At 38.4% G+C, this 17,874-nt stretch overlaps 1 protein-coding gene and 1 long non-coding RNA gene across 7 annotated transcripts in view; one reads left to right on the forward strand and one right to left on the reverse strand.

The window, feature by feature from the left end:
* LOC128246603 (uncharacterized) overlaps positions 1-17,874 on the forward strand; it is a 41,359-nt gene that overhangs the window by 9,317 nt on the left and 14,168 nt on the right. Inside the window, exon 1 of one of the 6 annotated variants that reach the window (XM_052964887.1) lies at positions 165-181. The exons of 1 other annotated variant lie outside the window; for it this stretch is intronic. The gene's annotated coding sequence lies outside the window, so the exon portion shown is untranslated. Of the gene's footprint in view, positions 1-164; positions 182-8,124; positions 8,262-12,838; positions 12,973-15,514; positions 15,682-17,874 lie in introns of those variants that run through there. 4 more of the 6 variants (XM_052964882.1, XM_052964883.1, XM_052964885.1 and 1 more) reach the window with 4 other exon arrangements.
* On the reverse strand, positions 6,750-15,345 carry LOC128246617 (uncharacterized). The gene is made up of 3 exons (XR_008263293.1): positions 15,240-15,345; positions 8,135-8,232; positions 6,750-7,778 (listed from the first exon to the last, which is right to left on the reverse strand). It is a non-coding gene; the product is annotated as an uncharacterized LOC128246617 (long non-coding RNA).

Genomic DNA, 17,874 nt, shown 5'->3' on the forward strand with positions numbered 1-17,874 from the left:
CCATGTAACCACATTTATGTTAATATCTCAACACATACATAATGTATTGTATTGAAATCTAATCTAATTTTACAGTGATCCATGTTTCGCCAAAACTTTTTAATCCTTACACTGAACAGCGGCGTAATAGTCGAGCGCGCAGTCTCTGTGACAGCTCTTGTTTACTAGAGAAGTAAAACAGGTAAGTTGTTTTTGCTGTCTTTACTTAAAGAATATTTTGATAAAAAGATACTAAGACTCGTCATCATATAAATAGACTGTATTATACAACTCGTCAAGGAAATATGTTAGTATGATCGACAAAGGCTAAGTTATTTACACATTTTCTGAAGTTGTTGAATATGTTTTTTAAAGCTACATTAATGAAAACTTGACATATGTACTGTTTTGAAAACAAACATATATTTATATATGTCGATCTCGGATCACCCTGACTGGGACCTTTTTGACCTAATTATTTTTTAGAGCTATAGCATTTTAGACAGTTTTGAAAACAATATTTAATGTTGTCTTTTGATGAGCTAGATTGTGGCCTTTTGACACACATTAAAATTTGAAGCTTCAGCCATGAAATTAAGACCATTGATTCGAAATCAAAAATCAAAATTGTGCTTTGATAACGTTGTCCTTTCGACATACTTTCCTATTTTTAAGCTACTTCAATGAAAGTTTTTTAGTACAGTTTTCAAAACAAAAAGCAATGTTGTGCTTTGATGACATAGAATATGATTTTTGACATACATTCTAGTTTTGAAGCAACAGCAAAGAAATTTAGACCATGTGTATAACTTTTAAAACAAATATCAATATTGTACTTGGATAACCTTGATAATTACCGTTTGACCATCTTTTCTATTCTAAGGTACTGCAACGAAAGTTCAGTAAGTTTTGCAACACAATTATCAATGTTGTCCTCAGATCTTCTTTACTGTGACCTTTTGACCCTCTTTCATAAAATGTACTGCTTTAAGAATAATTATAAATGTTGTGTTTGGCTAACCATGAATGTGACATTTTCACTTACTTTTTTATTTTTGTGGCCTCTGCAATAAAATGTTGCTATGTTTGGAAAACAATTCATCATTGTTGTTCTCGGGTTACTGTACACCAGATTGGCACCATTTTTTTTCCTGTAACGCAACTCAGGACAATTATTTAATAGAATGTGTTAAGCTTTGAATCATAATTATAGAGAAAGGACCAAAATGTAAAAAATAGCAGTCAAGTGTTGTATCCACTGTGCTACAAAGGCTTACTCCAAACGGGTGGTATATTTAAGCTATATACCTTCGTACTCAGTAATATTTTAATGGAAAAATACAAAATCACTGCTTAGCTAAAATAAATTGTAAACTATGTGGTACTTCAGTTAGTAAACACATTAATACCAAGTTTATGTCAGTTTTCGACAATTGTTTTTCTTGCAAATTGATCATCTTGTGCACAGTTGCTTCAGCTAAGGCCTACGTTTTTAATTTTGTTTACAACATTGAACTTTGGACCATGTATACTGTTTTAAAAAAACATCTGTTAATGTTATGCTTCAGTTATCTTGATTGTGCCCTTTTGGCGTATTTGTTATGCAACTGGAATGAAATTTTGACTTTGAAGTAGTTCTGCAAACAAACATTAACGATGATATTGCCAGGTGACCTTTTCATCAACTTTTCAAAGCTACAGCATTAAGATGAATAATTATGTTTGGAAAATAAATATCAAGCTTAGATATTTGGTTTGAAGTATTGTCTAATTGTCCTCACAAGTGTTCAAATTATGCTTCTATATTCAAGATTAGGTTCCGATGATTTTCTGTGTTTATAAGAGAAAGGACTTAGTTATATACTTGCAGCAGACCGAATAATGTCACCGTCCATCAGCACTTTCAGTGCTTTGATTCTTAAACCTTTCATCATTGGTTTGCAGATATTTACGCATAAATTTGCTCATTCCAAGACAAAAATAAAACAAAATTTAAAAGCGGTAAATCTGTGAGAGTGCAGCTTTAAAACAAAAATGCAATATTAAATCACGTCGTATTTGATTTTCTTTTGATACTTTGTATGTCCACCTGCTGCAGCAATTACAGCAAGGCACCTTGTCAGCATTGATATAATGTGAAGATACTGTTGCGCAATGGCTGCCCAAATTTGATAAATAACACGAGTGAGCACCCTGGGGTCTGGTTGCAGCGGCTGGGCACGCACCTTGCGCTTCAAAAGGTCTCACACGTGCTCGATCGGATTTAAATCCGGACTTTTTGCAGGCCATTTGAGTGTTCGTACGTTGTTCGCTATTACTTGTGTGCTTCTAGCCGCGTGACATGGTGCGTTATACTGTGCCAACATTGGAACAGATATGAGGTAGAAGAACCGGCCGAATGACGTCATTTTGAAACCTCATCACGCTCATGTTTCCATGAATGGGTACAATCGGAGTTTTCGTGTGCATGGAAACTCCAGCTTAAAGCATAATGGACCCACCCCAATACTACCAGACAGTTCTCATTGTACCGCTCATCCCGACGGCGATATGCGCGAGCACGTCTGTCATTCCCACGTAGTGTGATGCGTTTCTCATCAACAAATAAAACATTGGCCCATTCCGCCCTTGTAAATCGCATATGTCACCTGGCCCACAATAAGCTTGCCTGTCTGTGCCTTGCGGTAAAAATCAGTACCCGCAGGGGGGCGACGGCACCGCAAGGCGACGGCCATCAGGCGATTGCGCACTGTCTGTGATGGATTGCCCCTGCCGTGATAAAACGATCCTGAAGGTGATCATTGACAATTTGAATGTCCTGTTGGGGAGTCGCCACTCTTCTTTTGGGGCGTCGTCGGAGATCTGCAACACTTCCGGTTTGTACGAATTTCGCCCAAAGAGTTTCAATACTGAAATGTCGCCTATTGAAAAGCCGTGCAACATGAACAATAATAAAATCAACTTAAAGTTGATTCAAAGATGAAAGTTAATAAGACACAATGGATTTTATAGTATGATGGGACAGTCCGATATGACACAGGTATTAAATGGTTGACCATCCTTGTAATTGTTTACGACTGTTTTTACGTAAATAAGAATCACCTACAAATTAATTTTAAAAAAACATGTTTCTGTCAATATTTTGCACTTAACAACAATTAATAACACATATTTCAACTTTTATAACGAATTATTCCAACGGATTGAGCGCGTTCTGCAATGCTCATTCACGCCATATTTAACTTTTTTCATAAAAGACAATCGACGAAGAATACATTCTTACCATATACTACAACTACCATGCCGTGCACGAGGAACTCGGGCGCATAGGCTATTTTCGTATCTATCGTTCCGTATGGATGATTTTGTATATGAATACGTGTTTTCTTTGTGTAAATTAATACATTGGTGTGAAGAATACAAAAATGACCAAAATTTTGATTTTTGATTAAATATGTCGCATTGCATCATAGTTTATATGGTGGCCAATTAGAAATTCGTCGAAGTCTATATCTGGATGCGTACGAAATTATTCATTAATGTACTTTTAGTGTTGTTCATTAAAGTAGCTACATACGAGGAGGAAGTGGAAACGATCTTCCAAATCTCTTTAGTCACATAAAGTACAATATCTTTCTTCATAATGAGTATTATTCAAGCGACCTATTTCAATGGAAATTGTATGTTCATAGTTCTTAGTCTACAAAGGGATATGGCTTTTTCTTGAGGGGATCAATTTAAAGTAAGGCTCCAACTGCATATGCTCGACCTTGATGACACAATCCCAAAACAATAACTTTGGTTTTTGCGGTATTAACTTTAAGTTTCCATAATGCACACTCACTTTCAAAAAAGTATTTTTGAAAATCAGAATGTGTTCGGTAAGTATTTGAACGTTCGCTGTTGTTTCTTTGATTATGAAGTCAATATAGTCGAACCCCCTTGGCTCGAATTTCTCGTTGGCTCGAATTCCTCGTTGGCTCGAATTCCTTGTTGGCTCGAATTCTTCGTTGGCTCGAATTCCTCGTTGGCTCGAATTCCTTGTTGGCTCGAACTCGCTTGGCTCGAATTCCTCGTTGGCTCGACCTAGATGTAGAGGGCTGATTTGTTTATACTGAATGTTAACAATCCTGTACTCAACGAATAAGGTTATCAAATAATTCAACGGAAATACATGATCGGTAGTAGTAAATCCAGCTGTTATTGATGACTTGGTGCTGAACACTAAACTTTGTGAGTCGCACGTTTAGGACTGCGTTATATAACTAAAGATAACTTAATATAGTGAATAGGCGGTAGCTTGCGGGATCTAGTAGCCAGTTGTCCAATGTTCGAATACTACTCCAGAATCAAATATCAGGTTGAAAAGTTTAGTATATAAAGGTAAGAGTAAGTGTTGAATGTATTCATTACATATTTCGTCTGATAAGCTAGATGCTTTACCATCATTGGAATTCATTATCATATTTTATTTTACTTTCGGTAAAAGGGGAGTTTAATATTTTATCATTGTATGTTAACTCAGGGATTTTTATGTAAATGAACGATTGAGACCAAACTAATTATATCTTTCAGACTGTTTGTATCAATAATCATTAGAAACCCTAATTGCGTTTTAACATTTTGCCATTTTGGAGATCGGCAGCTAAAATTAACATGTTATGTGTAGTAATTTGCCCCCGTCAGAAAAAAGTCTGTCAACATCACAAATATTCGAACGTATTAAGATATTTTGGCTTTTCTCAAGACAAAAGTTATATAGTCTATAACCGATGTGTCCCGAAATATGAATTGACCTATGTTTTTGTCGGGAGAATATATTCCATTTAAGTGTTATGTTTTGAGACAGAGACTGACTCCATTCGATACTTGATAAACTATGCTTTATTATTAGGGATGCAAACGAATATTCGAATATTCGAATATTCGATCGAACGTTTAATATTCGAATGTCAAAATTGGTATTCGAATATTCGATGCTTTTTGTTTGGTAAATATAATAATAAACCTTTTTCCTACATCTGTGCTGTTGTATATATTAGCATGTCTTGTTTTTACAACGATTGGCCTCTAATTGCCAGAGGCGTGACGTGATGACACTATACCGGTACACGCGTCATATGTTAATTAGGGACACATAGTCGGAGACTATAAACAGTACCCGTAATTTTACAAAAACTGGCTATAAGACAAGTGGCATCAAACAACTTTCAATTATTTTCGGTAAATTCTAATGACCATTATTGGATAATAAACGGAATCGGCAACCAAAGTGGTGTCATGGCTGTCAATTAAGCTGTGCAGTATTGCTCAAATCGCCGTAATGATATGGATGACATGTGCTAGTTATATGCTGTTTTCCATGTTTCGATATAACATTCGTGCTTTGAAATGTAACTGTATAGAATAGCAATTTAGGTCATTGTTATACAATAGATGGGTCAATATTCAGGGTTATTTTCGTTTTATTATTTATCTAATTTCCGAGTAGGTTTGGTGTTTTCCTAGTTATATTTAGTATATGTCAATCCCAGAACGAGGCCGCTCGTCCTACAGAACGACCCGTTGGTGCATCATGACATTCAACCAGGCATTTACGATCTTCGCCTTTTTCAGTGGCTATTGCTTTTGTTCGATATTTTTGTAAATGGGGAATTTCATTGCCAATGTTTGCAAAAATCCGGGTCCTTCGCGGATACCGGCTACAACGAAGAAGGGTTAAAATGCCCCGGCTATTACTAAAGCAAACAATAAAAGTTGTTTACTACATTTCTTATACATTCATATTGGTAATCGAATATTCGAATATTCGATCGAAAGAATTAACGAATATTCGAATATCAATTTTGCCATTCGTTTGCATCCCTATTTATTATATTACAACTGCCAAGATGTTTTGGTAGAGGCGTGGTTATCTGTAATGTTCTAGGCATGCGCACTGCATACAATATGCATAACATTTTTTTTACAAATATCTTATATATTTCGGCCAATCAGATGGACGCCTTTGTGTCATGATACTCTACTGATATTTAAGTTTGCTTGCTCATGATTAACGGTTTTTATTGAATCATCGTCCAATCCAAAAACACTTGGATCTACAATAATACGTTTAAGTTCGAGATGTGGCTAAAGCATTTTACGGCCCAAATCAAATGATCATAATTGTTTTGCAACAGGGTAATTTTCAAAAGTCAACAATTACTCATGGTTAATAGAATAGTGACGATTCTGGGGAAATATAGATAGACAAAACTAATTCGACCATTGTCATTTTTAAACTGAGATTTTATCCACAAAATATATCTGATTTTGTGGCAATATTGTCGATAAAAAACCCCGATACCTACAGATTTACGACGATATGTTTTTGTTTTCTATGCTAATTATAAAACCTGTGACATCAGAAACATCATATTCATGAAGTTTACATTCTGAGCTTCATAAAATATCAAAGTTCATTGTATCAACAAATTAACATGGCGCAGCCTGTGAGTCAAACTAACTGTTCGATATCCGACTGATCAATCAGCGTCCAGATTAGGCGGGGCTTACGAGTCGCCGTTGCTATCCGCCATGACCTCCGACAATCTGCACATATCGACAGTAGTGTAATAACGCTGTTTTCTATATATTTCACACCAATTATGTTTCTCATAACTGGGAGATTATAAAGACAATTAAAGAAATCCAACATACTGACACTTTCCTTTCATGCTGCTCAAATTATGAATTGTTTTGCAATTGTTTGATAACAAGGGACCTTTTGGTAGACTATTTCAACCCTCCAAATGTCTTAATGTAACCGTACATAGTATACGTATATTTTCCGTTAGTCATAAAACAAGAAATATCATAATGATTATTACTGTATAATATTCACTATATCTTGCGATTTATATTTATTTTTAAATGTGTCTCCTTCTTGTGCGTAAAGTTTTAAATCCGAAGCATATACATTTGCTTTTAAGCTTGTTTGGACATAGTAGTGAAAAAGACAACTGAGTTGATTCGAGTTACATGTGTTATTATATTTGATAAAAAAGCTGACATCATGAAACTAAAGGTCACAAAAAGTATATTCGTGTATTATAGATAAAACAAGATCATCTTTGTAAATGACGCAAATCAAAGTAAAAACCTGTTCATTTATAATGACTAAGGTCATTTCGAACTTCTTTGCCGCTTGTTAGAACAGTGTTGCATTTCATTTAATACGGACACTAATATATTGAGAGAAGCATTAAGGTAGTAATATCAATAATTATATTCATTACACTTGTATAAAACAGGTGAATCTTAATGGAGAAAGGAAGAATAACAGCGAAATTCATTGAGTTTTGACAATGGATCTAAACAAACGTCGATTTTTGCTGACTTTCGTAAAGAAATTAATACATGTTTTGTTTCCCTAATTTGGAGTTTTGAAATAGAGATGGTTATAATACTGTAACAAACTTCCGATGATAATCAGAAATAAATTATTTTAAAGTTTAGAAAGTATTTCTACCTGAATCATACATTGCATACACTAAATAACAATAACGAACTTATTTAATGCTATACTTGCTTTTATTGCTATGTTTTACCATGTCCCATGCATTTTTTTAATCTGATTGTCAAGTATAACGTTTGTATTATTATCGTCTGCTTCTGCGTACTTATCGGAACCCCTTACAAAGAGGTCAAGTGACACTGTAAGTCAAATCAAGTAGACGTAGCCTTATTGCTATCGGCGTGATGTCACTTCTTAGTAGTTAAGGTGTTGTTTTACGACTGTCCACCGCCGGAAGTGCTTCCTCAAAAGATACAATAAAACATATAAACATATATATCGCCATTAGGACAGAAAGAAAACAGCTTCAGATAATCCTACCAACAACATTTTCTTTCGATTGAGATGTAAGCGGACAAAAAATATCGTCTACCTTATGGAAACTGTTGAAATAAGTTGATGTCAACGATTTTGTAATTTTGCTGTATAAGAGTTTATTTAGAAACTTAAGTATGCAATGTTACTAACATTATAACAGAACGTGATCTGCATTTGTGTCAAGGACGAACATGGGCTGTTTGCATATAAGGTGGCGTAAACATCCTTTATATCGTCTTTCAAAACGAGGTTGTTCAACGAGCCATGCAATCTACCGCTTACTATTTAACTTGCCCGGGTATATGTGTCTTTGATCTATCTGCGGAGGCTACCATAGCTGGCTGGTACGTTAGACAAACGGTGCTTAAATGTGTGGATTGCTGAAATAAGCGGAAAACTGCATAATAAAGTAAGTTTATAGTTTCTTTTGTGGTCTTTTACTGAAAGCGATAAACTCGAAAACAAAATAACTGAAGTCTTCTTGCAGACATGTACGCGAACGTTACTGCTTTTGAGAAAATTTCAGATAACGAAAATTATTTTTACAAAACCTAACCCAGGATTTTTTAGGTAATTTAGACTATGTTGACAGTTTTCTAACGCGATTCACGAAATTGAAAAATCGCAGTCTTGCGTTTATTCTACGTGATCGTGAGAAAGAAATGAAACAGTCGTTAATTAAGCACAAAGCTCTAAGTATTAGTAAGATGAAATGAATAAGAATAGGCGGAGTGAGCGCCATCTAACTGAATTAGAAAACAATCACATAAGCTGATACATAGACAACGCAAAATCGCGAAAGGTACGCCCGGGTACTCTGGAGCGTGCATATATATATATATATATATATATATATATATATATATACAATATATATATATGTAAAACCGGGCGTTATGGAGTGTGTTTTGGTACGCCAAGGCGTTCTAGTGTATGGTTAGGTACGCCCGAGGGTTCTGGAGTTTGCATAGGTACGCCTGGGTATTTTGGGGTATGCATAGGTATGCCCGGGAGTTCTGGTGTATGTATAGGTACGCCTGGGTGCTTTGGAGTTTGCATAGGTACGCCCGGGCATTATGGAGTATGCATATGCATGCCAGGACGTTCTGGTGTATGCATAGGTACGCCCGGGCGCTCTGAAGTATGCAAACGCACTCTCGGGCGTTCTGGAGATTTCATTGGTACGCCCGGGTGTTCTGATGTATACATAGGTGCACCCATGCCTTCTGTAGCATGCATTAGTACGCCCAGGAACTCTGTAATATGCATAGTTACGCCCAGGCACTCTGGAGTATGAATAGTTACGCCCCTGCGATCTGGAGTATGCATAGGAACGCCCAGGCGATCTGGAGTATGCACAGGTATGCCCGGGCGATCTGAAGTATGCACATGTATGCCAGGACGTTCTGGTGTATGCACAGGAACGCCCAGGCGATCTGGAGTATGCATAGGCACGCCCGGGCGATCTGGAGTATGCAGAGGGACGCCCAGGCGATCTGGAGTATGCATAGGCACGCTCGGGCGATCTGGAGTATGCAAAGGGACGCCCAGGCGATCTGAAGTATGCATAGACACGCCCGGGCGATCTGAAGTATGCATAGGAACGCCCAGGCGATCTGGAGTATGCATAGGCACGCCCGGGCGATCTGGAGTATGCAGCGGAACGCCCAGGCGATCTGGAGTATGCATATGTACGCCCCTGCGATCTGGAGTATGCATAGAAATGCCCAGGCAATCTGGAATATGCATAGGTACGCCCGGGCGATCTGAAGTATGCATAGGAACGCCCAGGCGATCTGGAGTATGCATAGGCACGCCCGGGCGATCTAGAGTATGCAGCGGAACGCCCAGGCGATCTGGAGTATGCATAGGTACGCCCCTGCGATCTGGAGTATGCATAGAAATGCCCGGGCGATCTGAAGTATGCACATGTATGCCAGGACGTTCTGGTGTATGCACAGGAACGCCCAGGCGATCTGGTTTATGCAGAGGGACGCCCAGGCGATCTGGAGTATGCATAGGCACGCTCGGGCGATCTGGAGTATGCAGAGGGACGCCCAGGCGATCTGAAGTATGCATAGACACGCCCGGGCGATCTAAAGTATGCATAGGAACGCCCAGGCGATCTGGAGTATGCATAGGCACGCCCGGGCGATCTGGAGTATGCAGCGGAACGCCCAGGCGATCTGGAGTATGCATAGGTACGCCCCTGCGATCTGGAGTATGCATAGAAATGCCCAGGCAATCTGGAATATGCATAGGTACGCCCCTGCGATCTGGAGTATGCATAGGTACGCCCGGGCGATCTGAAGTATGCATAGGTACGTCCCTGGGATCTTGAGTATGCATAGGTAAGCCCGCGCGATTTAGATAATACATGTATTCTTCAAGGCACTCTGGAGTATGCATAGGTACGCCCCGGCAATCTTGAGTATGCATAGGTACGCCTGGGCGATCTGGAGTATGCATGGGTACGCCCGGGCGTTCTTGTGTATGCATTAGTACGCCCAGGCGTTCTGTAGTATGCATAAGTACACCGGGTACTCTATAGTATGCATAGGTAGGCCCGGTCGTTCTGGAGTATGCAAAGGTACACCCGGACATCCTGGTGTATGCATAGATACGTCCGGGCGTTCTGGAGTGTGCCAAGGTAGACCCTGGCACTCTGGAGTATGCATAGGTACTCCCGGGCACTCTAGAAAAGGCCAATGGTGATCTGAGGTATGCATAGGAACGCCCGGGCGATCTGAACTATGCATGCAACTGTACGCATGGGCGTTCTTATGTATACAAGGGTACGTAGGTACGCCCGGGCACTCTGGTGTATACATTGGTACACCCGAACGTTCTGTAGTATGCATATAGGTACGCCCGGGCACTCTGGTATATGCACAGGTACGCCCGACCGTTCTGTAGTATGCATAGGTACACCCGGGCATTGTGTTGTATGCCAGTCTCATTAAAATCAGATCCCCAATACACGCTTCATGACGTTACGTAATGAAATGAAGTGAACGTCACGATATGATTTTAATGAGATTGGTTGTATGCATAAGTACGCTAGGGCGTTCTGCAGTATGCAATGGTACCCCCGGGCGTTCTGTAGTATGCAAAGGTACGCCCGATCGTTCTGTAGTATACATAGGTACGCACGACCGTTCGTTATTATGCAAATGATGCCAAGGCATTTTGGAGTATGCATAGGTATGTCCGGGCACTCTGGAATATACATAGGTACGCCTGTGTGTTCTAGAGTATGCATATGTACGTCCGGGCTCTCTGGAGTGTGCATAAGTACGCCTGGGCACTCTGGAGTATGCATAAGTACGCCTCGGCAATCTGGAGTATGCTTAGTTACGCTCGGGCAATCTCGAGTATGCATAGTTATGCACGGGTTCTATATAGGTACGCCCGGGCACTCTGGAGTTTGCATAGTTACGCCTTGCCGATCTGGAGTATGCCTAGTTACGCACGGGCTATCTGGAGTATGCATAGTTTAGGCGGGCAATCTGGAGTTTGCATAGTTACGCCCGAGCGATCTAGAGTTTGCATCGGTATGTCCGGGAACTCTGGGGTTTGCATAGGTACACCCGGGCACTCTGGGCAATCTGGAGTATGCCTAAGTTCGCCTGGGCACTCTGGAGTATGCACAGGTACGTCCGGGCACTCTGTAGTAAGCATAGTTACGCCCGGGCACTCTGGAGTATGCATAGTTACGCCCGGGCCCTCTCGAGTATGCATAGTTACGTCTGGGCGATCTGGAGTGTGCATAGTTACGCCCGGGCGATCTGGAGTATGCCTAGTTACGCCCGGGCTATCTGGGGTATGCATAGTTTAGCCCGGGCGATATGGAGTATGCATAGTTTAGCCCGGGCGATCTGGAGTTTGCATAGTTACGCCCGGGCACTCTGGTGTATGAATAGGTGCGCCCGGGCACTCTGGTGTATGAAAAGGTACGCCCGAGCGATCTAGAGTTTGCATCGGTATGTCCGGGAACTCTGGGGTTTGCATAGGTACACCCGGGTACTCTGGGCAATCTGGAGTATGCACAGGTACGCCCGGGCACTCTGTTGTAAGCAAAGTTACGCCCGGGCACTCTGGAGTATGCTTAGTTACGCCCGGGCCCTCTCGAGTATGCATAGTTACGTCTGGGCGATCTGGAGTATGCATAGTTACGCCCGGGCGATCTGGAGTATGCCTAGTTACGCCCGGGCTATCTGGAGTATGCATAGTTTAGCCCGGGCGATCTGAAGTATGCCTATAGATTCGCCTTGGCACTCTTGAGTATGCATTGGTACGCCCGGGCACTCAGGAGTAAGCATAGTTACGTCCGGGCTATCTGGAGTATGCATAGTTTAGCCGTGCCATCTGGAGTATGCTTAGTTACGCCCGGGCACTCTCGAGTATGCATTGATACCCTCGGGCTATCTGGAGTATGCATTGTTTAGCCCGGGTGATCTGAATTATGCATAGTTACGCCCGGGCAATCTGGAGTATTCATAGGGACCGCTGTATGATCTGGAGTATGCATAGTTACGCCCGGGCGACCTGAAGTATGCCTTGTTACGCACGCGCTATCTGGAGTATGCATAGTTTAGCCCGGGCGAACTGGAGTTTGCATAGTTACGCCCGGGCAATCTGGAGTATGCATAGGTGCGCCCGGGCACTCTGGGTTATGAATTGGTACGCCCGGGCGATCTTGAGTATGCTTAGGTATGTCCGGGCATTCTGGAGTATACATAGCTACGCCCGGGCGTTCTGTAGTATACATTGATACGCCCGGTCTACGTGCTAACGGTATAACGCTCTAACGTTCGCAATTCAATTTCAGTCTTAAAATCGAATATGGCGACTGTGAAATCATGTATTAATTACATAGTCACAATTCATTGACCTGATTGGACAGTTAAATAATTAAAACCCTAAAGGGAGGCAAAAGCAAAAGCAGTTTGGGAAAATTTGCTAGTGTTTGGTAACCAGTGTGGAGTATTAGGGTGGCGTTTTTTTATTTACCTGGTACTGTAGTGTTGTGTCTGTTGACATTTTAAAAGAAGCGGCAACATTGAATTAACTTGAAAAAATCAACAACTGTACCTACATGTTGACATAAGGGATACGAGGTATTTGTTTATCTAAGTACTATCAGTCGTTCTATTACTATGTTGTCATGTTTGTTAAATTGAATTGTGACATTCAAGACATGGAAAGACAGATATCAGTGATTCGTACCAGAAAACTTCGGATAGACGTGTTGTGGAATTTTCAAGGTGAACAATTAAAATTGATGGGAACATGAAATGACAACAATTTTTTTTTTTTTTGCCTTTTTCGTTTACTTCTTAAAAGCTTAATTTAAGAGTGAGTTTACTCATCTAGCCAGAAATAAATAAAAATGCACAACTAGATTGCAGCACAGGCGTCTGACTCATTGTTTGTATCATAAATGTTGATGTATATCATTTTGGTTAAGTATAAACAACACACCTTAATGCCTCTATTATTATATGATGTTCGAAAAATAATAAGGTTATGTATATATCAAACTTAATGGATTTCATGATTGAGTCTAGTTGATTTTTTTTTCAAATTTATTAATCAGCATAGAAAAAAGCCATTTTTTAAAAGGTGCCATGAAGAGAGGAGCCAATTCCCTTAAAAATGGTATATGATGTGTTGGTATAACTAAATTGTCTTAAAGCTGCACTATCAAAGATTTATCGGTTTTACAACTTTTTTATTTGTTGTCTTGGAAAGAGCAAATTTTTGCGTAAATATCTGAAAACCAGTGATAAAAGATTGCTGACAAAAGATCAGATTGCACATTTGCATATTTCCGTTCGAAAATTAATGTTTGATGGCTTAAACCGTTTTAACAGTTTAAGAAAACTGTATTAAACCTTAATTTTTGAACTGCATTTTATTTATAAAAATCTGCGATTTAATTTCTGTCAGCAGTCTTATAAATATCACTTGTTTGCATGGATTCTTGCAAAAAATGGCTCGTTCCAAAACAAAAATTAAAAAGTTGTCAAAACATTCAATCTGTGAGAGTGCAGCTTTAAGACCAATAAACTATACTGTCTTAATTGGATTGCATGTTTAAATTAAAAAGAATTCTTAAAATTATAAAAAAAAAAGAAAAAAAAACGTAAGTAATAAAGAGGGCCATTGTGTAAAAAAAGGGTATGAAGGGCCCGAGGTCAACAGGGGTGGCTCCATAATTTGACGTTAAAGGGGAAGTAACTAAGGGGCGTAACGTTTTGACTTTCGCCCCTCCGTCGGAACCTAAATTACTTTGTTCAAAGTGTTGGCAGGGGGGAGGGGAGGGTCTACTCCCCCATGAAAATTTTAACAAATTATTTTGCAAAAAGGGATGATTTTAGGGGGCGGGTGCCTGTTGCCCCCCCCCCCCCCCCACACACACACACACACCTCCTCCCCCTCCCCTCCCCCCTTTGCTGGTGTCAGATTATAGATCAACCTGGGCAGTCGACCTGCTGAATTCTGAAATCATCAAAGGACACACTTCTGGGTCCAAAAGTATTCAGTATTCACCCTAAGTTACTGATTCCTTATTCAATATTTATTTTTTAAATAGGGCTCAGTCCTTATTGAAAATGAGCTTATCACTGAGAAAATCCTAATTCATGACATCGTAAATCAACTATGTGTTATCATGTGGTATGGTATAACTTATTTCTTTTCATTACTCACAACAATTGTTTTTTAAGAGAAATGTGGCTGTTATTTCACATTTTTTTAAAGCTGCACTCTCACAAATTGAACGTTTTGACAACTTTTTTTGTCTTGGAACGAGCCATTTTATACGAAAATGAATGGAAACCAGTGATAAAAGATTGCTGACAAAATCAGATCGCAGATTTCCATAGTTTAGTTAAAATGATGTTTTATGCGGGGTTTTTTAAACCGTTAGTAACTCTTTTAGTCATCAAACCTCAATTTTCAACGGAAATATGAATGTCTGCGATCTGATCTGTCAGCAGTCTTATATCGCTTGTTTGCAGATATTTACGCAATGAATTGGCTCATTCAAAGAAAATAATGAATAAGTTGCCAAAACAGTAAATTTGTGAGAGTCCAGCTCTTATTTATGCTAGTAATTTCAAATTGTATAAGAATCCGAAGGGGACTATTGTAATGTACCAGTGATTTTTTTTCGTGAAATTTACCGCCGAATAACGGCTGTTTCCTCTCGCCGAAAATCGTGCAATATTCCCAAAAAATAGTCATATTTCCCCAATAATTGGTAATCAATTCCCCTCAGAAATGAATAAAAAATACAATTATGAATTGTCAGTGTTTTTACGGCAATATTTATAGCCGGTATTCGGTCATGTTCCCAATGGCAAAAAGAACCCTTTTTTACCATTTCTGAATAAAAATTTCCAATCTGGTTTCTTAAACTTCAAAAGAAAATAAGAATAAAAGACGATGAAATTATAAACAAAACAGTTATTTCCCCTACATGCAAGCGTCTATTCACAGAAACATACAATGATGTAATTTCCGCGTCATGATGAAAGGTGGATTTTCATTGGTTTAACTCCATTTTTTCATCCAATCAGAGAGCATGTAACAAATTAAGAGTTAGAATCATTGTGTTAATAAAAACATGTGTCATTGTCAACAAAAGGATTACTAATTCAAAAGTGACAGTAAATTATTCGGTGCAGGAGGGGAATAAAATAACTAATAGACAATGCTGTTCTTTGTCATGCCTAAACTACATGTTTACATACATGACATTGACCTTCATTGCCAATATCGGAAAATGACATAACTGAGAAGTGAAACTGAAGTAGACAACTGTATTTATTTATTTATTATAATGATGGTGTATTTACTTTTTGATGAATGCCGAAGGAAACATGTTGATGAAATCCTACAAAATTCATTAATTTGTTTTATGATCAATTGCAAACAAGTCTGACTATTTGGAAATTGGAAAAAATTAAAAATATTGATATATTCATTCCATTCTCTCTATGAGTGTGAAAAACATTTTTTAATAGACAGCAGATTTTGTATCCAATTTAAGAGGAAGCCCATTAAATTGTCTCTGAAATTTTTAAGAACTTGTTAATCAATCAATTGACTATTTCAAAGAGTTAAAACAAGGGATTAAACAATGTAAGGTGTTAACAGAGTCAGTGCAATACCAATGTTATTCATTATAGTATTATATAAATTATATCCTTTGTAATTATTTATGAAAAATTTCCCAACATTGATAGGGATCATTTGGCACAAAAATCATGTTTTTACATGTTTTGATGATAGTAACAGTCATTAAAGAGAGTTGAAAGAGTTTTAATAGGTGTCTTTGTTACTGTTTATTTTAATGACCATTTTAATGTTCATTGTATTTTCCCAATTTTGGGAATTAACGTGCTTATTTTCGCAATTGTAAAGCCACAGGTGGTTTTGAAAATTTAAATAAAAATCACTGTAGAATAAAACTTTACGTAAATGTTATACAACAAACATATAAATCAGGTAAGAAGGATAACTATAAATACAATGAATAATACTGTATTATAACAATGCATCTACACAAGTACTGAAAAAAAAGTGAATGAAGCATAGTTTTATAATTTCATTTACCTTATCTGCTGATACCTGATACTACTATATATTATAGGCTGTAGGCCTGCATGGGAGTCGAACCTCCTACCCATAGATTGATAGTCAAGTGCGGTACCACTAGACCACGGATCAGCATCAATTTAATCATTCTCGTTCACCAGAGTGATGATGCTATGGGTTCCATAGATTGGATTTATCACGATAGGGGTGAGAGTTGTCTAGTGGTATAGGTGCCCGCCTCTCACCCAAGGGGTTCAATCCCCACCAGGGGTACTTTCTCATGGCCTCTCAAAATGGATACAGTACTGGTTTCTGCCCAGGAAACGGACCCGGGAGTGATTCTATAAGCTTAACTTTCGTCACAATCGAGCTAAAATAAATTTGTATATACTAATCGAACCTGCGATTAGAGGTCAAAATTATATTTTTGCCCAATGGGATGACAGTATTTTAAAAATCTGCAGTACATTCACTTAAGTAAATTAGCAGTCGGGGGCTGAACCAGTAGACAAAATATTATGTCAAATACTAAGCTGATTTAAAGCTGCACTCTCACAGATTGAACGTTTTGTCAACTTTTTTATTCGTTGTATTTGAATAAGCCAATATTTGCGAAAATGCATAAAAACCAGTTATATAAGACTGCTGACAAAAAATTGGATCATAGATTTTTATATTTAAGTTCAAAAATGATTTTTTATGCATTTTTCTTAAAGCATAAGTAATGGTTTTAACCATAAAACATTAGTTTTCGAACGGAAATATAAAAATCTACGATCCGATTTTTTGTCAGCAATCTTATATCATTGGTTTGCAGATATTCACGCAAAAATGCTGTTTCCAAGACAAAAGAAAATGTTGTAAAATTGGTAAATCTGTGAGAGTGCAGCTTTAAGGGTTATGTCAGTATGTATTTACCAAAATAAAGAGTTATGCGACTGCATCGCATTAAATTGATTATTTTGGTAAAAAAATAAATAACCGTGAACCATTACAATGGTTATTACTTAAATACTTTTATGCTGTATAATATGTAATAATTTTAACCCCCTACCGATTCCACAGTAGGGGAGGTCCGTCCGAATATCATGCACATCATTTTATTTTATTAGTTGCCATGGCAACATAAAGAATCAGTTTACTACACTTTAAAAGGGTCTTATAATAACAGCAAAAATGTTATCCAAAAATTATAAAAGCTGCTGTGTATAGCACATGATACATTTGGCTGGTATAGCAGTGAATACACCAATCCCTTAACTGGATCTTTGCCCTGTATGATGAAGTATTAAAACTTGGTCCATGTAATATAATATGCGGATAGAGGGCAATAGGGATATTATGCAGGCCAATAAAAAAAAAAATAATTTACGTCGTGAAAAATGTGGTGGCTATTTCAACATTTTCTTAAAGAT

Source organism: Mya arenaria, chromosome 9, assembly GCF_026914265.1.
Source record: "Mya arenaria isolate MELC-2E11 chromosome 9, ASM2691426v1".
Classification (NCBI taxonomy): Eukaryota; Metazoa; Mollusca; class Bivalvia; order Myida; family Myidae; genus Mya; species Mya arenaria.